Source organism: Mus musculus, chromosome 11, assembly GCF_000001635.26.
Source record: "Mus musculus strain C57BL/6J chromosome 11, GRCm38.p6 C57BL/6J".
NCBI classification, from domain to species: domain Eukaryota; kingdom Metazoa; phylum Chordata; class Mammalia; order Rodentia; family Muridae; genus Mus; species Mus musculus.
In genome coordinates, this window is record NC_000077.6 from 114435670 (window position 1) to 114449125 (window position 13456).

Consider the following 13456-nt stretch of genomic DNA (forward strand, 5'->3'; position numbering starts at 1 on the left):
GGATCCCTAGATCCATGGGGTATGCTCAACATGAAATATAAACTTCTTCACTGAACTGCTCACACAGGAAGCTGGCATGGCGGTGAGAAGCTGAAAGTATCCCAGAAGCAGAGAGTATAGGGAACAGGTCCCTATCTGAGTGGCCTCCAGCCCATGTTTTGCTACAGTAATTAAAGAAAGTACAGAACCATAAATGACACAAAGAACCTGTCTTTGGCTACTTTGTGAGTTCTTTCTTCTTCCACCCTTCTACACCCCCCTTCCTACCCTTCCAGCCCCTAACAGTAGATAAGAGGGAAAAAACGATAGAGGGCAAAGGGGGTGATGTTATCATTGGACTGCTTCCTGCTGATTAGGGACATCAAATTTCTTGGGATGTTTGATCCTTGCTGTCAGGATGTTTCATTTCTTCTTCCTTCTCTGTGCACAACTACTTAGCAAACCACAAATGACAGCAACCAACTAAAAACCCAACAACAACCCCATCTTTTGGGGACCTAGCTTTCATATACCTCTCAAGAGTCCCCAGAATTACAAATGTCACACAATTGCAGAAACTATCTGTGGCTGGCAAAATTGCGCCCCTGCTAGAGCAGGAGGCAAATCATAGTCAGCTGCTGCGGACAATCTGAAACAGCTCCATATCCCACACCCAGGATTAAAACAAAAACATGTTCTTATAATATTTCTGTGTGTGTGTGTGTGTGTGTGTGTGTGTGTGTGTGTGTGTGTGTGTGTGTTTTAAAGAAACCGAAGCTACAAAATTGTCACTACAGTAGAGAAAGACCAAGATGGAGTGGTGGCAAGTGCATCAGTGCTAAGGACTCAAGGACAACAGAGATGACTAGAAACAGGGCGAGGAGGAGATGGGACTTAAACTTGGGGCCCAGAAACGATAGATCAATGGCCAAATAACTCATAGGCAGAATGAAGCAATGGATGAATGGCTCAAGAGCAGGATGGACCAGTGGATGAATGGCTTCAGCACAGGCTAAAACAAAGGACAAATGATCCAAGAACAGGCTAGACCAGTGGGTGAATGATCTAAGGATAGACTAGACCAATGAACAAATGATCCAAGGATAGGCAGGACCAATGAACAAATGACACAGTGAATAACAGGCTAGGCCAATTACTGAATTGCTCAAAGACAGACTGGGCCAATGGATGAGTTACTTGCGGATATGTTAGACCACAGGATGAATGATCCAAGGACAAGCTAGACCAATAGATGGATGGCACAAGGCTAGACTAGGCCAAAGACTGAATGATCTAAGGAAAAGCTAGATCAATATATAAATTATCCAAGGATAGGCTGGACCAGTACACAAGCGAGTCAAGGTCAGGCTAGACCAATGAATGATGTATCCAAGAACAGGCTAGAGCTAGGTGGTTCTCAAGCTGTGGGTCAAGACCTCATTAGGGGTCACCTAAGACCATGGGAAAACACAAATATTTACATTACTATTCAGAACAGTAGAGAAATTACAGTTATAAAGTAGCAACAAAAAATAGTTTTTTGCTTGAGGATTATCACAATCTGAGAAGCTGTATTAAAGGGTCACAGCATTAGGAAGGTTGAAGACCACTGAGTTATAGCAATGGATAAGAAATTGAATCCTCCAGAATAGCCCTGTCATATCCTTGGGCCACAGGGACCAGCTGCCTGCTCCTTCTGCTAACAGACCTCCATTACCATCTGAAATTCCCCTCTGGTGATATCTCTGACGCTGTGCAGGTGGCCCTGGCAGGACAGGTCACTCCTTCCTCTCAGGTGGTCAGTCAAGACTGAATTAATCTCATCACATCCATTGCCTGACACCCCTAGAAATGGCAAAGCTATTTATTCCCCCTCTCCAGCTGGAATCCCAAGTCCAAATGCTAAGCCCACTTCAAGGGACACTGCCAAAGTCAAGAGGTTCCTGTGTGGCCCAGGTGTACAGCCCAGGGAACAGACTGTGCTTGCAAAAGAGGTAATGGCCAACTATCAGTCTGGAGTGACCCATTTGGGAAGGGGATGGATGATATCTAAGCCAGGACAGGGGAGGGAGTTCGGGCTGCTTGAAGCCTTCCAGAATGAGCGTATATCTGCGTGAAAGGCTCTACTGGGGAAGAAAAGAGGCTACAGGGACAAAGGATGCTGTGATGGGAAAGGGAAGGCCCCTTCTCAATTGGCAGCCTCCCCTGCCATGGCAGAGACCGTGGACCAATTATTCCATCAAGTTAGATATTAGAGAATCCAACTTCATTAGGGCTTCGAGGCGCATGAAACGTTAATCATGGAAACCTTGATATTCTGCAGGAGAGACTCACTCGGGGAAGAAAAAAAACACACTTTCATTTTCCTTTGAGGTTAATAGAAGGCTAATTTGAAAGCACTCGGTTAATGAGAAAGCTAAAAATATACCTGCTGGAGGATCACATGTCTCAGCCCAGGCCCGGTGGCTGCAGCCTCCCCCGAGCACACACAGCATATGAAGTCTGGAAGGAGCAGCCCCATGCACATAGAGGACCAATGCCTGTGGCCCTGGTGTGTCAGGGACTATCTTTTCCTCAGCTACTACTTAGGTGGAGAGAAGAAGAAAGGAGGTTCAGGCTTGACCTAGAGAGGCCACTGTGTGCTCACCATGAAGAACCCAGGACTGGAGGAGGAGGACTGGGATGCTGGACCATGTTCTCCCTCCTCCCTCCATGACTCATATACAAGAACTCAGAGAAATGTTGGCTAATCTATGCAACCAGCCACTGTGAAACCAGGGACAACTCTGACAACTCACTGTCCCACCCACCCACCGGGGGACAGAGATGGGGATTGGCTAGAATGTGATGGTTAATCTTGACAGTCAACCTGACAGGATTTAGGTCCTTGAAGGGACAAGCCTCTAGGCATGTCTGTAAGGCAGTTTCTAGATGAGTTGAGATGGGAGAATCTGCCATGGATTCGGGTGGCACTGCTCCATGGGCAGGAATCTTGGACTGAATGAAAAGGAAAGAGTGGGCTGAACTAGCATCATCTCTCTCTGCTTCCTGGCTGAGGGAGGGTTACAACCAGCTGAGTCAAGCCTCTGCCACCATGGCTTTCCAGCCATGATGAGCCTTGATGTACCTTCCTGTCCTAAGTTTTTTGTTGTTGTTGTTGACCATTGTGTTGTAGCAACAAGAAAGCAGCCAATAACTTGGGGAGACAGCCAGGGCCAGGATGGAGATTATGGCTTACAAGTCATGATAAGAACATCTCACCTCTTCCAGGGATGCACAGAGGACACTCAGAGGGGGAAAACCTGGAGTCACCGCAGGTGATGCTAGGCTGCTAGAGGAGGAGGGGAGGAGAGGAAGAGATGGAGCAGAGAACAAAGGACATACAAGTTGTTTGTGGTAAGGGCGACTGGGGGCGGGGGGAGTTAAATGACCCTAAGAGCACACACTTCGGCCCTCTGGCGCCCTGTTTATCCTGTGTCTTTCATGAAGTAAGGAAAGGCATCTGGGGGAGGAGCTAGAACAGATGGTTTGCTGGGAATGGTGGCCCCCAAGTATCACTCAGCTGCCTCAAGCCCATCAAGGGAGGCTTCTGAGGCCTCTAGGTTTGCCCTTCCCTTGGGGGCCACATGCCCACTGATCCCTGGAACCCTACCCTCCTGGGGAATAGGTCATGATACAGAACATAACTCTGTAATGTGCAGCTAATGTTCTGTGCCCAGTTGTACAGTGGCATCCCCACGGGCAGCAGAGGACAGATCCTATCCCCTGCCCCTCCCAGAAATGAGATAAGAACCCTGGGGCACCTGGAAAGGGCCCATGCTTTCTGGGAACCAGACAGGGAAGCAGGCAGTCAGACTAGGCATCCTGGGCCAGCAGCCAACAAACACTCCGGGATTGGATCCCATTCTGCCTCTCTCCTAGTGGCTTGCATGTTCAACCTCCAGACCGCATCTTGTTCACCCTTCAAAAGATCCTACCGGGGTCTTAGTTAGGGCTCCCATTGCTGTGAAAAGACACCATGACCAAGGCAACTCTTATGAAGGCAAACATTTAACTGGGGCTGGCTTACAGGTTCAGAGGTTTAGTCCACGATCATCAAGGTGGGAAGCATAGCAGCATCCAGGCAGACATGGTGCTGGAGAAGGAGCTGAGAGTTCTCCATCTTGATCCGAAGTTAGCCAGGAGTGGAGACTGTCTTCCAGGCAGCCAGAAGGAGGGTCTCAAAGCTCACCTCCACAGTGACACACTTCCTCCAACAAGACCACACCTACTCCAACAAGGCCATACTTCCTAATAGTGACACTCCCCGGGCCAAGTGTATTCAAACCACCACAAGGGGTTTAAGGATTTCTTCAAAGAGTGAAGAAAAGTTGTCTCTCTGAGATGCCACACTTCCTAGATGGGAACGAACACTCTCCTGACTCATTCCAGGCTTTCTACCTCTCTGCCAAGACGATGAGCAAAGTCAGTCCAGCTCTGGGAACTCCTGTGTCCTCCTCTGGGAGAAACGAAGGCAGTTCCTGTTTCCCAGGGAGGTATGGGATTCCCACACAGGCAGAAGGCCCATTACCGTGCTTCAGCATGGCTGTGCTCCACTGGGGCTCAGCAAGAGGATGTGACTCCCTCTGGGTATGCTCACAGAGATTGTTCCAAGGGACTGGCTCACAACACTTGGAGGGAAGAGCTGGCAGACTGGAGATGAGGAAAATGCAGCTCCAATGCAAAGGCCCTGGATGGGGAAATTGTTCCTTGCTCTGGGGAGGCCAGTCTTAGCCCCAGCTTTCTTCTGATTGCACAAGGCTCACCTCTTTGTTAAGTCAAAAGCAGGGGATGGTGCAGACCTCCCACCCCACCCTAAGACCTGAATAGCCCAGGCTAAAACTGATTGGCAGGGGACATGAATGCTCCGAGTTTTACAGAGGCAGAAGGTTTTCTGAGATTTATCTCCTTTAAGAGGAGGAGAAGAGGAAGAAAGTAAAGAAGAGAAAAGGGGGGAAGGGAAGGGAGGAGGGGAGGAGAGAAGAGGGGAGAGGGGAGGGGAGGGGAGGGGAGGGGAGGGGAGAGACATCTAGAGCTGGAGAGATGGCTCAGAGGTTAAAAACAGCAGCTGCTCTTGCAAAGAACCTGGCTTTGCTTCCTAGCACCCATATGGCAGCTCAGAACCATTTACTGCACAGTTACGAGAGGACCAGAGTTTAAATTCTGCAGAACAAGCCAGGCATCTCACAGACACCTGAAACACCAGCTCCAAGGGATGCAACAACCTCTCTGGTCTCCACTTGTGTACACACACACACACACACACACACACACACACACACACACACAAATAAATAAATCTTTTTAAATCCTCCACATAAACATCCAGAATAATATGTGACCAAAACTCTAGACACTGGTCCAACCAAGATGGCAGATAATATTAACCACCAGAGTGTCAGATACTACCCCACATCCTACCATGATCACCCATGAGTCTTTGCCATGGGAGGAGGGGGGTGCCTATAGTTAGTGTGTGAGTGTGCATGGTGAGAATACAGGAGAGCAGATGACATATAATTAGATGTCAAGGAACTAATGGTCCAAGATGTCCATAGTGGGGAGAGCCAACCTGGGACCAGAGGTGCCACTTTGTACACTCATCAGAAACCAGAGTAGAGAAAGAGAAGCCGCTGGATTCAAATCATGACCGTAGGAGATGACTTAGAAAGAGCAGTATTTTTCCTGAGAGTCGGGAGACTGACTGGCCACAGAGCCATACGCAGCTGCTGGAGAAAGAAATACGTTGTTGGCTGTGGGGTACCCAGTCAGGTTCAGTCAGCCAGCCTGAGCTGCCCTTCCCCTCCCAACCTTACCGACACGACTCAGGGAGCACGTCCGATGTGGAGGAGAAACTTAATTAGGATTGGAAAAATGTGAATTCCAAGGCTTATTAAATTCATGATATTTTTACTTACCATGTACCCAGAAATATATTTAGCAAAGCAATTTACACCATCGCTGGCTGATGGATTGTGGTTTTTCTAAGCTGGGTTTTAAGATGTAAATGGGCTCTAATCTGAGCTGGACTGGAAGGCAGGAAATTTCCCCTATACAGACTGGTCCTTCTCTCCTCCCACCCTCAGCCTCTCTGGAGATCCTCTGTGGGCTCCCACCTCTGCTGAGGCTCTTTGGGAATACCTGGTGGAAAGAGGGGTGGGGCAGGAAGCCCAGAGGCGACATAACTTATGCTGACCACCATCTATCAAGGGCTTGCCTCTACTGAGCTGAAACAGAGCCTCCATCTCCTCAAAGAAGGCTCCCATCAGGACTGAGCTAAGGATTCTCCGGCGCTCTGCCCATCAGTACTGATGCCTTCTTGAGTTCTTTCTGTCCTGCTCTGGGCCTCAGTACCCTCTTCTGTATAACAGAGATAATGGCTCCTACCCGCAAGATGCTAACTGCAAGAACTAAGTTTAAAGTTAGATTACCAGTGAGGCAATGAAAAAGCAAATTAGCTGCCCAGGCTCCAATAGCTAATGTCGGGATTCCATAGCGGGAAGGGACACTAATATTCTTAACATCAGGCGGGGTAGACCTGGCCTCTTCAGAGGCTTCTTCTGCTTCTATGGCCTTCTTTGTTTAAGCATGGTGGAGAGGCAGTCCATGGGCTTTTGTTAGACTCTCTCACGTCATAGACCCTGAGAGAGCCCAGGCGAGTACCAAACAGCAGAGACTCCATCAGGTCCTAGCATCCTCCAGGCAGGCCAGCAGCACTCCCCAGCCCATCTCCTGCCTTCTGGCTTCTGTTTGTGTCTGGCTCCCCACTGGGGTGCCCCTGTCTGAAACAAAGGCTCACTGGAGAGAGGCAAGCTGCCTGGCTGGAAATTTTATTTACTGAAATAACTTGCCTGTAAGCTAGATTTCAAATGCAAAGCTGAACACAGGCCCTGCCCAGAGGAAACTACCCAAATTCCAACCTCCTGAGCAGAGCTAGGTTGGTGTGTTCTGGAGCCTCCAGCATGGGAATTGCTACTACCCAGGAAAGAACAGACACGATGGAACATGGCAGAACCAACAGGCCAGCTTCCTCCATCATTGAACCTCCACCTACCCCTAGCACAACCTCATAGCCAGGTCACCCACAGCTCATGCTTTGGGACCTGACAGCAGCATCCAAGTGGGAGCAAGGAAACAGCTCCCTAAGAAAGGCTACCTACTGTCCTGGAATGTCCTTAGAGACCCCATCCGTAGCTGCACAAGGCCTAAGAAGGAACCCACAAGCATTATATAGACCTAGAATTAAGGACCTGGAAGCGATGTCTATCTCATCTCCCAGTGACAAAGGGACGATTTCACCAAAGTTCTCTCTAGTGAACCAGTGAGTTTATTGTGCTCCCTCACAAGGCATAGGTAAGGGGTTCAGGGCACAGGGACGTGGGTGCTCCTCACAGGCATGTGAGTGCTCCTCCTTCCCAATATGCCACACCTAGAAAACCTTTATGCCCAGGAGCAATGAGAATGCACTCTAGTTGCATAGATGGAGCCCCCGCCCTAATTATACACACACACACACACACACACACACACACACACACACACATATCCAAGGCCACGAGCAGTTAGAGCAGAGCTGGATACAACCAATGGAAGGGAGAGGCTAGATACTCGGGTAAAGAGTTTGAGACCCTCCTCAACCTTCCATGAAGGGTCATCAACAGTGCCCAGGCCCATCTGGGGTGATCCCTTTGCAAAAGGGGTGCAGCTGAACCTGCCAAGTGGTTGCTTACATCAGAGGACAGTCACTCACAACACCTAGCCACAGACTGGAGGACCAAACTCAGTAGTTCCCTAGTGAGAGCCACCTACGGGGAGGACTAGGGAAGAGGTTTTCCTCACACAGCCTACATCTGACTCCCTGAGCTGCCCTGCTTGGGCACCGTGGAGAGATTATGAAACACTGTCACAGCTTTGGTTTCCCCAGGTGGCCCAATGCCAGCCACGACTCGGGTGGAGCTTGAGTAATACTTCAACCTTAAGCTTCCTCCTTGCTCTGGCCTCCTCCTCTATTGCTGCTCACAGGGCCTCTCACTGAACCTAAGGTTCTTCACTTCAAGTTCCTCACTGGCAAGTGGCCAGCAGCCCCCCAGCATCCGCCTGTTTGTACCCCTAGTGTGGGGGATACAGACACACTCAGTCACACCTGGCATATCACAAGGGTGCTGGGGATTTGAACTCAGGTCCTCAGGGTTACATAGCAAGCACTCATACCCACAGAATCAGCCCCCTCTCCCCCAGGTCCTAACACAACCTTCTAAATCTTCGTTAGCACAGCTAAAGTTGCCCGGTCTTTCTTGCCTCACCTATTTGTGTTTGCTTTAAGAGTTGAAGTCTGACCACCCGCACCCCTTACCCAGGAGAGTACCCAGCTCGGGAGGGAAAGAAAGATAAACACACACATCACAGAGTTAACAACTTAGAGTACTCAGGACACCGGGGGATTAATTACATCTGAAGGCATCTGAAGGCTGAAGGACATAAATCCATCACCAATGACAAGCTCCTAATTTTGAATAAGCGAGGTCACCTCCTGTGTCCTCCCAGGAAGCCCACCTGGCCCAGGACTGTGACATTCTACAGTGTGGGCTGTCAGAATCCCACAGTAGCCTGTGTCTCTTCCACATCAGACCCTTCGCCCTCTGCCATATGGATCCCTTAATCAGCTCGTCAACATGCTTTAGCACACCCCAGGAGTCGACAGACCGGCAGGCTAACGCAGGACAGAACACGCCAAGGTCAAGGGCTGGAGGCCAGAGGAGGGAGCCTTGGAAGCAAGTCTTGCATTCAAAAGAAGGGGGACCTATCAGGGCCAACTTATCCCCCACCCGTGTCCCTTTGTATGGAGACTTTTTTGTAACGCCTGGGGGGAGTGGGTGCTACCAGCATGTGAGGGAGGGCAAAGCTGTCACTCAGCATCCCACAGTCACAAAGTGATGCCATCACGAGAAGGACCAGGCCACAGGGCTGGCAGCTTAAATCTCGATTATTTGGTTACAGTAGCACACATAGACCCTCCCAGACACACCATGCCTATTCTTGAGGATCCTACAGAACCAGGATCAAAAGAATCCAGTGGGCGGAACTTGGGAGGGGCAGGGACTTGGGGCATGGGTGGAGTGGTGTCAATTTGGTATAGAATAATACTTCACGCATGATCTATGGAGAGTGGCTTTAAAACACACACACATCATCCCCTCCCCCAACACATACACACACACACACACACACACACACACACATACACGTGCACATTTTTCTTGTGATTTCAAGAATTAATGAGGAAGCTCTTCACAGGCTAGCTCACCTCTCCTCTTCCCCTCTGCTAGGCTGAAGCTAAAGAGCAATAGAAGGACTGTCATTTTTTTGTTGTTGTTCTGTTTCTGTGAGCAGAAGCTGGGCTTTCTGCTGACAATTAGACAGCTCTGGCTTTCAGAAGCCAACAGATCTGGACATAACACACACACACACTCACACACACACACTCACACACACTCTCACATACACACTCACTCTCACTCACACACACTCATACACACACACTCACACACTCTCACACACACATAGGTACTCATACACACTCATACACACAAATGCACACACACACATGCACACAATCACACACACACCCCTACACACACTAAGAAAATCTGGGTCCTAGGCTTTCCTTACCTATTCCCAGGCAAGCTTTCAGAGCCTTTCTTTTCATTTTAAAAAGTAGGAGTTCAGGTAAGAGAAAATCGACCTCAAAAGCAAGGATATTTCTCAGGATGCCCAGATTGCTCCTGTGCCACACTGGGAAGTAGACAGAGGCAATTTAGAGTCATGTTCAACAGGAGTCATCTCAGTGGTAAATCTCAGAGGACCTGAGTCTTTGCCACAGCTGTGAAGTTCTGCAGACCTGCTCCAAAGATGCATGAATGTGCATAGCTGTGTTACAATAAAACTTTATTTGTGGGGCTGGAGAGATGGCTCAGTAGTTAAGGGCACTGACTGCTCTTCCAAAGGTCCTGAGTTCAATTTCCAGCAACCATATGGTAACTCACAACCATCTGTAACGAGATCTGGCGCTCTCTTCTGGAGGACGTCTGCTCCCTGAGCCAAAAAGTTTAGATGAAGGAATAATATTCTGGCTTCCTGGGAGCTTTCTGAGGTGGCTTGCCCTCCCAGAGTCTGAACACCAATGGAGTGGGTAACCAGAGGTCAAAGGACCCATCCAGTGCCCCTGCCACAGGGCTCCTACAGCTAGAGGATAGTAACATCAAAGAAGTTTTGTGTAAGCAACATTTCTGCCTGCACCCTCTCTCCTGCAGAGAGCTGGAGAAGCCAGGTATCACAGAGATCCCCGCTAAGCAGGAGGCTGAGCGCTCGGTGAGTGGCTTTGGATTCATGCTTTGTAAATTTAACTCAGAGGCAAAGAGGGTTTACCTTTCATACTGTGGCAGAGGCAAATGAGGAGCCCCAGGAACTAAGACAAAAGGAATTCTAAGAGAATGACAGAGCCGCCTAAGGTCTGGGAAAGTGTAAATATCTAAGCAATATGCACAGACAGCTGGCGGGGCGCAGTTATCAGCTCCCCTGCCTGTTTGAATATGCAGGCTCCAGAAACCCAAGAAATCGGCAGAGGCCCTGGGGCTTAGAGAAGACTTGGCTGGACCTAAAAAGAAGTCAGCCTGTGGGGATGACAACTTTGGAATAACCTGGAAACACACGGGCACGGGCTCACAGACACACTTTCATTCATTCATCAAATATTTATGTCCTGCTTATTATGTTCCAAGTACAAGGCTAGACACTGAGAGAATGGAGTTGCAAGGAGCCCCAGGAGAGAAGAAAGCTGGCAGATACAGGATCGAAAGCTATCCTGGGAGTGAGAGTCGTCAGGGCAGGGGTGAAATTAGAATGGGAGTGCCAGACACAATAACTGTACACTTTTGCAGAAGCCTGGCTCTCTGGTGCCTGCCTGGGTCCTGAGTAAACCTGTCTGGCACCTACTGAGTCGAGAAAGATACTCAGTTGCCCCACCTCCAATCAAGCCCCGCCCCGCCCCGCCCCCCCCCCCCCGCCCCCGAAAGAGGCTGTCCTGGAAACACTCAAAACTTCACCCAGAGCTTCTACCTCCTTTCTGATTGGAAGTGTCCTCCGGTCCTACCCTGGAGGACCACTGCTGAGGGGAGGTAGCGGCCACTGGGCAGGACTGGAGTGGGGTTGAGTGCGGAGGGGGCAGGGAGTAGAGCGGGAAAGCAGATCACAGTTACAGCCGCTTTACTCTCTCTGCCCAGGCAGCGCCTAGTCCCTGGCACATGACGGTTTCATGTTTCCGAAGAGGAAGAGAACAAACGCAGAAGATAATTGTAGTGGAACGGCTGATAAGTAACGTTTGGTCTCCTTTTTACAACCATTCCCTAGGGCCCCATTATGGTAATTTTTCTTCTATAACTGGCAAATTGTATAACGAGTCAGATGATAAACCAGCAAGCAAGGCAGAAATTTGCATTTTAATACATCTGATGGTGCCATCCCCCACTTCAGTCTCTGAGGGGTCAGCACCCCTCTGATCCTGGGTCCCCTGGCACCATGCCCTCCCAACCCTCCCCTTGCTCTCAGTGAGCGACGCCAGAGCACTCAATAAATATAACATTTCAAGTGGAAGCCGGGAATCTGCTTTCTCAGATATTATGGAAAGTAAACGTAAGGCTGGGCCCTCGCACTGGCCAGCCAGGCCCTCCCCAGCTCCATTGCTTATTGAAGGCTATGCTCATCCAGGAACCTAAGCTGTGCCTCAGTTTCCTTTTCTGTCAAGTGTATTATTTTAATACCTATAGTAGGTTTTGCATTTACCTTTTCATTTCTCCCTTCGAAGTGCTAGAGAGGTGGCTCAGCAATTAAGAGTGCTTACTGCTTTCTTGGAGGACCCAGGCTCGGTTTCAAACACCCATATCAGGCAGTTCACCACCATCTCTAACTCCTGCTGCAGGAATCTCTTGCCCTCTAGCTTCCATGGGTACCCACATGTACACAGTGCACATAAATTTGTCCGAGTACACACACAGGCACATACAATTTTTTAAAATTGATAATGTCTTAAGACTTTCTTCTGTGTGTGTACAAAGTGTACATGTTCATACGTAAGTGCGTGCTTGTGTATATGTGTGTGGTGTGTGTGTCCAAACACACACACTCTTGCACACACATGTGTGCATGTTTTGTGAAGGCCAGGCCAATGCTGGGAGTCTTTCTCAATCATTCTCCAGCTTATATTATGTTTAGAGGCAGGGTCTCTCATTGAACCTGACGCTCATCACTTCAGCCAGCTTGGCTGGCTCTCAGCACTAGGGATCCTCTTGTCTCTGCCTCCCCAGTGCTAATGTGCAGCTGCTCACCACACCACCAGCCTTTTGATTCGGGTGTTGAGGATTTGAACTGAGCCTGAGCCCTCTCCCCAAACCTTATACTAGGCTCGTTAATGCCTGGTGGATAGCATTTGTGATAACTATTCATTATTATAATAAATATTATACCATTAATATTTATTGATAAATTGACAAGCATTTCTACATCTTATTAATGGAGATTAATATTAATAAATATTAATGCTATTAATTGTTGGTAAATATTAATGATCTAGCTGTGGTGGTGATGGCTATAACTACTACTGATAAATAATTAATATCATAGATAATACATGGCAGTGGTGCTAAGAATGGTGGGAAGACTCCTGGGTCTATGGTGCTGTGATTCTAGTCAAGACTTGTAATGGTGTCTGTCCCTGCTTCTCACACATCCGACTGCATTGATGCCACCACTTTCCCTTCAGACCCCAGGACTCCTGGAAGGGACTGGGGAACACGGTAAGCCAGGACACACACACACACACACACACACCCCAGTACTGTCCCAACACTGCCCTATTCACCCCCTGGAAAAATCCAGTTTCAGTAGTTCTAGAACCTTCCACCCACTTGACCTGGTAGAAAGGGTACCAACCTGAATCACGGGCTTGACCTTGAAGCTTTGTGGTATCTCCTGTCCCTGTCATATCAGGAAAGAGAGTTCACTTCCCATCTTCGGTGGGGAGCAGAATGGTGTTCACTCTTCAGGGCGGGCGGTGAAAGGGTTAACAGAGGCTGTGCCTGGCGCCCCACAGACACCAGTTGAACTTGCCAGTTGCTGACTGCAGAGGATAGCACTTGCAGCCCAGCCAGCTTCTCCAAGGTGGTTCCATTTGGCAGGGGCGGCCTGTCCTTTCATGCAAGAGAAGCTGAGTGCGATCCAGGAATGCCTGCCAAAACCCTGGGATTATTATCTTAGCCCCAGGAGTGAAGTCTCTGGGGATTGGCATGCCCTGTTGTTTGAATTTATTAGGCCCGGGCCCCTCCATCGGGCAGGTCAGAGGGGGAGAAACGTGTTGTCACAGTGAGGCTTTGTGGGAGTTATTTTT

At 49.2% G+C, this 13456-nt stretch overlaps 1 long non-coding RNA gene across 1 annotated transcript in view; it reads right to left on the reverse strand.

Annotated features, from left to right (window-relative positions):
* The window catches only part of 4932435O22Rik (RIKEN cDNA 4932435O22 gene), a 35456-nt gene extending 22265 nt beyond the window's left edge, over positions 1 to 13191 (reverse strand). Inside the window, exon 1 of the long non-coding RNA NR_027643.2 lies at positions 13003 to 13191. This is a non-coding gene — a long non-coding RNA (RIKEN cDNA 4932435O22 gene). The remainder of the gene's footprint in view (positions 1 to 13002) is intronic.
* Positions 13192 to 13456: the final 265 nt, after the last annotated feature.